At 39.2% G+C, this 12,701-nt stretch overlaps 1 non-coding gene across 1 annotated transcript; it reads right to left on the reverse strand.

Moving 5' to 3' along the window:
• Positions 1-11,992: 11,992 nt before the first annotated feature.
• LOC117084566 lies at positions 11,993-12,099 on the reverse strand. The gene has a single exon (XR_004437499.1). It is a non-coding gene; the product is annotated as a U6 spliceosomal RNA (small nuclear RNA).
• Between the last annotated feature and the right edge of the window lie 602 nt (positions 12,100-12,701).

Raw genomic sequence — 12,701 nt, forward strand, 5'->3', positions numbered from 1 at the left:
GATTTGAATTTACCACTTTATTACTTGTTTTCTATTTTTTCCTTCTGTCTTACATTAGTCTATTTTTCCTTTCTCGTATTTTTCCAGATTATTTGGATATTTATACTGTCTCATTTTAATATACCTACTGGCATTTTTTGCTATATCTCCTTTTATTATTTTTAGTGGATGTTCTATGGATTACAATATACCTACACAACCTTTAGTTGTCCATTTAGTGTTAATGTTAGCACTCTGAGTAAAAGGTTTTAGACATAAGTAGGAGAAACAAAAGTTTCTTTAGCCTTCCCTTCTTTAAAGTTGCAGTTGCCATTTATAACGTAACATTGAAACCTCCACTATTCTTACAATTTTTGCTTTCAATAATAATACATATGGATATATTTTTTAGAGACAGGATCTTGCTATTGCCCAGGCTGGCCTTGAATTCCTGAGCCCAAGCAATCTTCACACCCCAGTCTCCTGACTAGCTAGGACTAAAGGGCCATGCCACTGCAACCAGTAGTCATACATTTAAAAGAACATACTAGAAAAGGTGAAATGAAGGAAAAAATGTTAAGGGCAGCCAGAGAGAAAGGTTGGGTTACCCACAAAGGGAAGCCCATCAGACTAACATCAGATCTCTTGGCAGAAACTCTACAAGCCAGAAGAGAGTGGGGGCCAATAGTCAACGTTCTTAAAGAAAAGAATTTTCAACCCGGAATTTCATATCCAACCAAACTAAGTTTCATAAGTGAAGGAGAAATAAAATCCTTTACAGACAAGCAAATCCTGAGAGATTTTGTCACCACCAGGCCTGCCCTACAAGAGCTCCTGAAGGAAGAACTAAATTGGAAAGCAACAACTGGTACCAGCCATTCAAAAACATGCCAAAATGTAAAGACCATTGATGCTAGGAAGAAACTGCATCAACTAATGAGCAAAATAACCAGCTAACATCATAATGACAGGATCAAGTTCACACATAACAATATTAACCTTAAATGTAAATGGACTAAATGGTCCAATTAAAAGACACAGACTGGCAAATTGGATTAAGAGTCAAGACCCATCAGTTTGCTGTATGCAGGAGACCCATCTCATGTGCAGAGACACACATAGGTTCAAAATAAAGGGATGGAGGAATATCTACCAAGCAAATGGAAAACAAAAAAAGGCAGGGTTGCAATCCTAGTCTCTGATAAAACAGGCTTTAAACTAACAAAGATCAAAAGAGACAAAGAAGGTCATTACGTAATGGTAAAGGGATCAATTCAACAAGAAGAGCTAACTTTCCTAAACATATATGCACCCAATACAGGAGCACCCAGATACATAAAGCAAGTCCTTAGAGACTTACAAAGAGACTTAGACTCCCACACAATAATAATAGGAGACTTTAACACCCCACTGTCAACATTGGACAGATCAACAAGACAGAAAGTTAACAAGGATATCCAGGAATTGAACTCAACTCTGCACCAAGTGGACCTAATAGACATCTACAGAACTCTCCACCCCAAATCAACAGAATGTACATTCTTCTAAGCACCACATTGCACTTATTCCAAAATTGACCACACAGTTGGAAGTAAAGCACTCCTCAGCAAATGTAAAAGAACAGAAATTATAACAAACTGTCTCTCACACCACAGTGCAATCAAACTAGAACTCAGAACTAAGAAACTCAGTCAAAACCGCTCAACTACATGGAAACTGAACAACCTGCTCCTGAATGACTACTAGGTACGTAACAAAATGAAGGAAGAAATAAATATGTTCTTTGAGGCCGGGCGCGGTGGCTCAAGCCTGTAATCCCAGCACTTTGGGAGGCCGAGACAGGCAGATCACCAGGTCAGGAGATCGAGACCATCCTGGCCAAAATGGTGAAACCCTGTCTCTACTAAAAAAATACAAAACCTAGCCGGGCGAGGTGGCAGGCGCCTGTAGTCCCAGCTACTCGGGAGGCTGAGGCAGGAGAATGGCGTGAACCCAGGAGGCGGAGCTTGCAGTGAGCTGAGATCCGGCCACTGCACTCCAGCCTGGGCGACAGAGCAAGACTCCGTCTCAAAAAAAAAAAAAAAAAAAGATGTTCTTTGAAGCCAATGAGAACAAAGATACAACATACCAGAATCTCTGGGACACATTTAAAGCAGTGTGTACAGGGAAATTTATAGCACTAAATGCCCACAAGAGAAAGCTGGAAAGATCTAAAATTGATACCCTAACATCACAATTAAAAGAACTAGAGAAGCAAGAGCAAACAAACTCAAAAGCTAACAGAAGGCAAGAAATAACTAAGATCAGAGCAGAACTGAAGGAGATAGAGACACAAAAAACCCTTCAAAAAATCAATGAATCCAGGAGCTGGTTTTTTGAAAAGATCAACAAAATTGATAGACTGCTAGCAAGACTAATAAAGAAGAAAAGAGAGAAGAATCAAATAGACACAATAAAAAATGATAAAGGGGATATAACCACCGGCCCCACAGAAATACAAACTACCATCAGAGAATACTATAAACACCTCTACGCAAATAAACTAGAAAACTCAGAAGAAATGGATAAATTCCTGGACACATACACTCTCCCAAGACTAAACCAGGAAGAAGCTGAATCCCTGACTAGACCAATAGCAGGCTCTGATTGAGGCAATAATTAATAGCCTACCAACCAAAAAAAGTCCAGGACCAGATGGATTCACAGCTGAATTCTACCAGAGTTACAAGAGGAGCTGGTACCATTCCTTCTGAAACTATTCCAATCAATAGAAAAAGAGGGAATCCTCCCTAACTCATTTTATGAGGCCAACATCATCCTCATACCAAAGCCTGGCAGAGATACAACAAAAAAAGAGAATTTTAGACCAATATCCCTGATGAACATCGATGCAAAAATCCTCAATAAAATAGTAACAAACTGAATCCAGCAGCACATCAAAAAGCTTATCCACCATCATCAAGTGGGCTTCATGTCCGGGATGCAAGGCTGGTTCAACATATCTAAATCAATAAACGTAATTCAGCATATAAACAGAACCAGAGACAAAAACCACATAATTATCTCAATAGATGCAGAAAAGACCTTTGACAAAATTCTCCAGCACTTCATGTTAAAAACTCTCAATAAATTCGGTATTGATGGAACATATCTCAAAATAATAAGAGCTATTTATGACAAACCCATAGCCAATATCATACTGAATGGGCAAAAATTGGAAGCATTCCCCTTAAAAACTGGCACAAGACAGGGATGCCCTCTCTCACCACTCCTATTCAACATAGTGTTGGAAGTTCTGGCCAGGGCAATCAAGCAAGAGAAAGAAATAAAGGGTATACAGTTAGGAAAAGAAGAAGTCAAATTGTCCCTGTTTGCAGATGACATGATTGTATATTTAGAAAACCCCACCATCTCAGACCAAAATCTCCTCAAGCTGATAAGCAACTTCAGCAAATCTCAGGATACAAAATCAATGGCAAAAATCACAAGCATTCTTATACACCAATAACAGACAAACAGAGAGTCAAATCATGAATGAACTGCCATTCACAGTTGCTTCAAAGAGAATAAAATACCTAGGAATCCAACTTACAAGGGATATAAAGGACCTCTTCAAGGAGAACTACAAACCACTGCTCAATGAAATAAAAGAGGACACAAACAAATGGAAGAGCATTCCATGCTCACGGATAGGAAGAATCTATATCGTGAAAATGGCCATACTGCCCAAGGTAATTTATAGATTCAATGCCATCCCCATTAAGCTACCAATAACTTTCTTCACAGAATTGGAGAAAACTACTTTAACGTTCATATGGAACCAAAAAAGAGCCCGCATTGCCAAGACAGCACTAAGTCAAAAGAACAAAGCTGGAGGCATCATGCTACCTGACTTCAAACTATACTACAAGGCTACAGTAACCAAAACAGCATGGTACTGGTACCAAAACAGAGATATAGACCAAAGGAACAGAACAGAGCCCTCAGAAATAATACCCCACATCTACAACCATCTGATCTTTGACAAACCTGACAAAAACAAGAAATGGGGAAAGGATTCCCTGTTTAATAAATGGTGATGGGAAAACTGGCTAGCCATAAGTAGAAAGCTGAAACTGGATCCCTTCCTTACTCCTTATACAAAAATTAATTCACAATGGATTGGAGACTTAAATGTTATACCTAAAATCATAAAAACTCTAGAAGAAAATCTAGGCAATACCATTCAGGACATAGGCATGGGCAAGGACTTCATGTCTAAAGCACCAAAAGCAATGGCAACAAAAGCCAAAATTGACAAATGGGATCTAATTAAACTAAAGAGCTTCTGCACAGCAACAGAAACTACCATCAGAATGAACAGGCAACCTCCAGAACGGGAGAAAATTTTTGCAATCTACTCATCTGACAAAGGGCTAATATCCAGAACATTAAAAGAACTCAAACAAATTTACAAGAAAAAGATAAACAACCCCATCAAAAAGTGGGCAAAGGATATGAACAGATACTTCTCAAAAGAAGACATTTATGCAGCCAACAGACACATGAAAAAATGTTCATCATCACTGGCCATCAGAGAAATACAAATCAAAATGAAAATGAGATACCATCTCCCACCAGTTAGAATGGCAATCTCTAAAAAGAAAAGAAACACCAGGTGCTGGAGAGGATGTGGAGAAATAGGAACACTTTTACACTGTTGGTGGGAGTGTAAACTAGTTCAACCGTTGTGGAAGACAGTGTGGCAATTCCTCAAGGATCTAGAACTAGAAATACCATTTGACCCAGCCATCCCATTACTGGATATATACCCAAAGGATTATAAATCATGCTGCTATAAAGACACACGCACACGTATGTTTATTGCGGCACTATTCACAATAACAAAGACGTGGAACCAACCCAAATGTCCATCAGTGACAGACTGGATTAAGAAAATGTGGCACATATACACCATGGAATACTATGCAGCCATAAAAAAGGATGAGTTTGTATCCTTTGTAGGGACATGGATGCAGCTGGAAACCATCATTCTCAGCAAACTATTGCAAGAACAGAAAACCAAACACCGCATGTTCTCACTCACAGGTGGGAATTGAACAATGAGATCACTTGGACACAGGAAGGGGAAATCACACACCAGCTCCTGTTGTGGGGTGGAGGGAGGGGGGAGGGATAGCATTAGGAGATATACCTAATGTAAATGACGAGTTAATGGGTGCAGCACACCAACATGGTACATGTATACATATGTAACAAACCTGCACATTGTGCACATGTACCCTAGAACATAAAGTATAATAATAATAATAAAAAAAGAACTTACTAGGAAAAATATTATTTTACATTTACCTGAACATGAGTTAGTTCTCCCTTTATTCTTAATGTTCTAACTTTCTTATAATTTCCTTTCAGCTTGAAGAATTTCTTTTAGCATTTCTTTTAGAGCAGAAAATGTCAGATATCAATGAATTTTCTTTGGTTTTTTTTTTTCCTCTGAGGATATCTTTATTTCTCCATAATTCCTGAAATCTATTTTCACTGATTGCAGAATTCTGGATTAATAGCTCTTTTCTTTAAGAACTTTAAAGATGTTGTTCCATTATCTTCTAAGCTATGCAACATTTTTAAAGATCTTTAAGAACTCTTTTTTTTTCTCTCCGTCTTTGGTTTTTGTAAGTTTGATTATATCTGTCTGATGTGATTTTCTTTGACTTTATAAGATAACCTTTTGTGTTTCACCAAATTGGAAAGTTTTCGGCCATTATTTTTTCAAATAATTTTTCTTCACCAATCTTTTTTTCCTCCTGGTGCTGCAATTACACAAATGTTTTATCTTAAAATACTCTCCCATAAGTCTCTGATGATCTGTTCATTTTTAACAAATATTTTTCTCTCAGTTCTTTACTTTGGATGATTTCTATTGAACAATTTTTAAATTTACTGACTTTTCTTTTTTTTTTTTTTTTTTTTTTTTGTTTGAGACGGAGTCTTGCTCTGCCGCCCAGGCTGGAGTGCAGTGGCCAGATCTCAGCTCACTGCAAGCTCCGCCTCCCGGGTTCACGCCATTCTCCTGTCTCAGCCTCCCGAGTAGCTGGGACTACAGGCGCCTGCCTCGTCGCCTGGCTAGTTTTTTGTATTTTTTAGTAGAGACGGTGTTTCACCGTATTCGCGAGGATGGTCTCAATCTCCTGACCTCGTGATCCGCCCGTCTCGGCCTCCCAAAGTGCTGGGATTACAGGCTTGAGCCACCGCGCCCGGCCTACTGACTTTTCTTCACCATCTCATTTCTGCTATTGAGCCTATCCAGTGAATTTTTTTTATTTCACACATTATATTTTTTAGTTCTAAAATTTTCATTTGGCTCTTTTGATTATAATTCTATTTATCTACTGAAAACTCCTTCATTTATTTCAAATGTGTTCACTTTTGCTTCATTAAGTTTGGTTATAATAGCTGTTTTAAAGTTTGTCTGATAATTTCAACCCCTGAATAATCTTAGGGTTAGTATCTGTTGATTGTCTTTTCGCTTAAGGATTAGTCATGTTTTCCTGCCTTTTCATATGTTGAGTAATTTTAGATTTTATCTTGGACATTTTTAATACATTTTATACCATGAAACCCTTAGTCTTATTAAAATTCTTTGGAGAATGTTGACTTTTTGTTATTGTTTTAGGAGGCAAATAGTATGGCCAGGTTCAGACTATAAATTCTGTCTTTCCTTCTTTGGTCAATTAGTTTAAATGTTAATTGTTTTCCAATCTTTTGCCATGCTGCTTTGGGTCTATACCACACACGTGCCTCTCAGAGGTTAGTCTCTGAATTGAGTGTTGATTTATGTCATACTCAATATATTTCCTCAATACCTTTGTTATCCAGCTTTGGACCTGTTTTGTGCCATTAAAGCTCAGTCTTACAACATAAGATTCCAATATGACACTTCCTTCCCATCAATTCTAACGAATTATATGGATGCCATAATACAGTCAAAGGACATGTTTTTCCATCACTGTTCCTTTGTGGCATTTGTTGCCACCCTCCTATCACATCAGCTTAAGTGATTTGTATTTGAATAACAGAACTCCTAAAATTGATTTTCTTCTTTCCATTGACAAAAGAATTATTAAAGTTGTATTTGTCTATAATACTGAAAAAAAGCCAATACAGATGAAGGACACTCTTCACCATTAGGTGACTTTAACCCAATTTCTCTCTTAGTCTCAATGTATCTCTCTTGTTCAGAGAACTTTCTTGCCTTTCCATCTCCTCCAATGGTAACAAACGTATTTATGCATGAAGGGAGGTTGAATTTTGTCGAAGGCCTTTTCTGCATCTGTTGAGATAATCATGTAGTTTTTGTCTTTGGTTCTGTTTATGTGGTGGATTACATTTATTGATTAGCATATGTTGAACCAGCCTTGCATCCCAGGGATGAAGTCAACTTGATTGTGGTGGATAAGCTTTTTGATGTGCTGCTGGATTCGGTTGGCCAGTATTTTATTGAGGATTTTTGCATCGATGTTCATCAGGGATATTGGTCAAAAAATCTCTTTTTTTTGTTGTGTCTCTGCCAGGCTTTGGTATCAGGATGATGCTGGCCTCATAAAATGAGTTAGGGAGGATTCCCTCTTTTTCTATTGATTGGAATAGTTTCAAAGGAATGGTACCAGCTTCTCTTTGTACCTCCGGTAGAATTCGGTTGTGAATCTATCTGGTCCTGGACTTTTTTTGGTTTTGGGCTATTAACTATTGCCTCAATTTCAGAGCCTGTTATTGGTCTATTCAGGGATGCAATTTCTTTCTGGTTTAGACTTGGGAGGGTGTATGTGTCCAGGAATTTATCCATTTCTTCCAGATTTTCTAATTTATTTGCGTAGAGGTGTTTATAGTATTCTCTGATGGTAGTTTGTATTTCTGTCAATCAGTGGTGATATCCTCTTTATCATTTTTTATTGCATCCATTTGATTCCTCTCTTCATGCTAAAAACTCCCAATAAACTAGGTATTGATGGGATGTATCTCAAAATTATAAGAGCTCTTTATGACAAACCCGCAGCCAATATCATACTGAATGGGAAAAACTGGAAGCACTCCCTTTGAAAACCAGCACAAGACAAGGATGCCCTCTCTCACCACTCCTATTCAACATAGTGTTGGACGTTCTGGCCAGGGCAATCAGGTAAGAGAAAGAAACAAAAGGTATTTGATTAGGAAAAGAGGAAGTCAAATTGTCCCTGTTGATGACATGATTGTATATTTAGAAAACTCCATCATCTCAGACCAAAATCTCCTTAAGCTGATAAGCAACTTCAGCAACGTCTCAGGATACAAAATCAATGGCAAAAATCACAATCATTCCTATACACCAATAACAGACAAACAAGAGCCAAATCATGAGTGAACTCCTATTCACAATTGCTATAAAAAGAATAAAATACCTAGTAATCCAACTTACAAGGGATGTGAAGGACCTCTTCAAGGAGAACTGCAAACCACTGCTCAACAAAATAAAGGAGGACGGAAACAAATGGAAGAACACTCCACGCTCATGGATAGGAATAATTAATATCGTGAAAATGGCCATACTGCCCAAGGTAATTTATAGATTCAATGCCATCCCCATCAAGCTACCAATGACAGAATTGGAAAAAACTACTTCAAAGTTCATATGGACCAAAAAAGAGCCCTCATTGCCAAGACAATTCTAAGCAAAATAAAAAAGCTGGAGGCATCACACTACCTGAATTCAAACTATACTACAAGACTACAGTAACCAAAACAGCATGGTACTGGTACCAAAACAGAGATATAGACCAATGGAACAGAACAGAGGTCTCAGAAATAACACCACACATCTACAACCATCTGATCTTTGACAAATCTGACAAAAACAAGAAATGGGGAAAGGATTCCTTATTTAATAAATGGTGGTGGCAAAACTGGCTAGCCATATGTAGAAAGCTGAAACTGGATCCCTTCCTTATATCTTACACAAAAATTAATTCAAGATGGATTAAAGACTTAAATATTAGACCTAAAATCATAAAACCCTAGAAGGAAGCCTAGACAATACCATTCAGGACATAGGCATGGGCAAGGACTTCATGTCTAAAACACCAAAAGCAATGGCAACAAAAGCCAAAATTGACAAATGGGATCTAATTAAACTAAGAGGCTTCTGCACAGCAAAAGAAACTACCATCAGAGTGAACAGACAACCTACAGAATGGGAGAACATTTTTACATTCTACCCATCTGACAAAGGGCTAATATCCAGATTCTACAAAGAACTTAAACAAATTTACAATAAAAAAATCAAACAACCCAACAAAAGGTGGGCAAAGGATATGAACAGATACTTCTCAAAAGAAGACATTTATGCAGCCAACAGACACATGAAAAAATGCTCATCACCACTGGCCATGAGAGAAATGCAAATCAAAACCAAAATGAGATACCATCTCCCACCAGTTAGAATGGCAATCATTAAAAAGTCAGGAAACACCAGGTGCTGGAGAGGATGTGGAGAGATAGGAAAACTTTTATACTGTTGGTGGGATTGTAAACTAGTTCAACCATTGTGGAAGAGAGTGTGGCAATTCCTCAATGATCTAGAATTAGAAATACCATTTGACCCAGCCATCCCATTACTGGGTATATACCCAAAGGATTATAAATCATGCTGCTATAAAGACATATGCACATGTATGTTTATTGTGGCACTATTCACAATAGCAAAGACTTGGAACCAACCCAATGTCCATCAGTGACAGACTGGATTAAGAAAATGTGGCACATATACACCATGGAATACTATGCAGCCATAAAAAGGGATGAGTTCATGTCCTTTGTAGGGACATGGATGAAGCTGGAAACCATCATTCTGAGCAAATGATCGCAAGGACAGAAAACCAAACACTGCATGTTCTCACTCATAGGTGGGAATTGAATAATGAGAACACTTGGACACAGGATGGGGAACATCACACACCAGGGCCTGTCATGGGGTTGGCGGAGGGGGGATGGATACCATTAGAAGATATACCTAATGTAAATGACAAGTTAATGGATGCAGCACACCAACGTGGCACATGTATACATTTGTAACAAACCTGCACATTGTGCACATGTACCCTAGAACTTAAAGTGTAATTTAAAAAATAAATAAAATAAATTGATTTATGTTTTATTCTTTCACCTACGAAGTATTTTCCAAGTGTCTATTATGTGTTAGAAGCTATTTTAGACATTGTTCTTTTTTTTTTTTTTTTTTTTTGAGACGGCATCTCACTCTGTCGCCCAGGCTGCAGTGCAGTAGCACGATCTCGGCTCACTGCAAGCTCCGCCTCCCGGGTTCACGCCATTCTCCTGACTCAGCCTCCCGAGTAGTTGGGACTACAGGCGCCCGCCACCACGCCCGGCTAACTTTTTGTATTTTTAGTAGAGACGGGGTTTCACCGTGTTAGCCAAGATGGTCTCGATCTCCTGACCTCATGATCCACCCACCTTGGCCTCCCAAAGTGCTGGGATTACAGGCGTGAGCCACCACGCCCGGCCCAATTTTTTTTAAAAGAACTGCCTGATGCTGAAATGAATAGGTTACCAGAGAAATTACAGGACTTATTTTTAAAATAGTTTTTTAGAAAGCTATTTGTCTATTCAAGATTATTAGCTGGATGATGGCTTGAGGTGAGGAATGGACTAGTCTCTTCTCACTGTTCTTAGTTCAGGGACTTCTCAAGACTGAAATAAGGCAAGACCTTGAAATAAACCCAAGGCATCTCTGAGAAAAAGCAAAATGCCCCGTGCGGGAGGAGGCGGCCCGCCTGCGGGGATGGCGCAGGTGGCAGGGGGGTGGTGGCGGGGCACCGGCTATCCGAGGCCAACGGAGGCCCCCGGGCCCTGCCATATTGTTCCACCTGGGCGGGATTCTGACGTAGAGGCGTTCAGTCATAATCCCACAGATGGTACCTTTGCCCCATTGGCCCCTCAGCCAAGCACATACACCAAATGGCTGAACCTGCGGTTCCTCTCGTGCTGAGCAGGATTACCACGGCAACAACACATCATCAGTAGGGTAAAACTAACCTGTCTCAGGATGGTCTAAACCCAGCTCAAATTCTGGGGTACATGTGCACGGTGTGCAGGTGTTTGTTACATAGGTAAATGTACGCCATAGTGATTTGCTGCACCTATCAACTCATTACCTAGGCATTAAGCCCAGCATGCACTAGCTATTTTTCCTCATGCTCCTCCCCTCTCCACCCCGCTTCCCACGGGGTCCAGCGTGTGTTGTTCCCCTCCCTGTGCCTGCGTGTTCACATTCTTCACCTCCCACTTGTAAGTAAGAACATGCAGCGTTTGGTTCTCTGTTCCTGTGTTAGTTTCCTGATGATAATGACTTTCAGCTCCAACCATGTCCCTGCAAAGGACATGATCTCGTTCCTTTTGTTCCTTTTTTTTTTTATTATTACACTTTAAGTTCTAGGGTACATGTGTACAACGTGCAGGTTTGATACATAGGTATACATGTGCCATGTTGGTTTGCTGCACCCATCAAGTCATTTACATTAGGTATATCTCCTAATGCTATCCCCCCCCCCCACCCCAAGACAGGCCCCAGTGTGTGTTGTTCCCCACCCTGTATCCAAGTAATCTCATTGTTCTATTCCCACCTATGACTAAGAACATGAGGTGTTTGGCTTTCTGTCCCCGCAATCATTTGCTCAGAATGATGGTTTCCATCTTCATCCATGTCCCTGCAAAGGACATGAAATCATACTTTTTTTATGGCTGCATAGTATTCCATGGTGTATATGTGCCACATTTTCTTAATCCAGTCTATCATTGCTGGACGTTTGGGTTGGTTCCAAGTCTTTGCTATTGTGAATAGTGCCACAATAAACATACATGTGCATGTGTCTTTACAGCAGCATGATTTATAATCCTTTGGGTATATACCCAGTAATGGGATGGCTGGGTCAAATGGTAATTGTAGTTCTAGATCCTTGAGAAAAATACGGAATGCTTCATGAATTTACATGTCATCCTTGCGCAGGGGCCATGCTAATCTTCTCTGTATTGTCCCAATTTTAGTATACGTGCTGCCGAAGCGAGCACGATCTTGTTCCTTTTTACGGCTGCACAGTATTCCATGGTGTATATGTACCACATTTTCTTTATGCAGTCTATCATTGATGGGCATTTGGGTTGATTCCATGTCTTTGCTATTGTGAAGAGTGCTGCAATGAATATACATGTGCATGTATCTTTGTAATAGAATGATTTATATTCCTTTGGGTATATACCTAATAATAAGATTGCTGGGTCAAATGATATTTCTGATTCTAGGTCTTTGAGGAATCACCACACTGTCTTCCGCAATGGTTGAATTAATATACATTCACAACAGTGTAAAAGTTTTCCTATTTCTGCACAGCCTCGCCAGCATCTGTTGTTTCTTAACTTTTTAACAATCACCATTCTGACTGGTGTGAGATTGTATCTCATTGTGATTTTGGTTTGCACTTATCTAATGATCAGTGATGCTGAGCTTCTCTTATATATTTGTTGGTCACATAAGTGTCTTATTTTGAGAAGTGTCTGTTCATGTCCTTTGCCCACTTTTTAACGGGGTTTTTGGGTTTTCTTCTTACCCAAAAAGGAAATTTGTTTAAGTTCCTTGTAGATTCTGGATATTAGAACTTTGTCAAAAAAAAAAA

Source organism: Trachypithecus francoisi, unplaced genomic scaffold (assembly GCF_009764315.1).
Source record: "Trachypithecus francoisi isolate TF-2019V2 unplaced genomic scaffold, Tfra_2.0 Lachesis_group0, whole genome shotgun sequence".
NCBI classification, from domain to species: Eukaryota; Metazoa; Chordata; class Mammalia; order Primates; family Cercopithecidae; genus Trachypithecus; species Trachypithecus francoisi.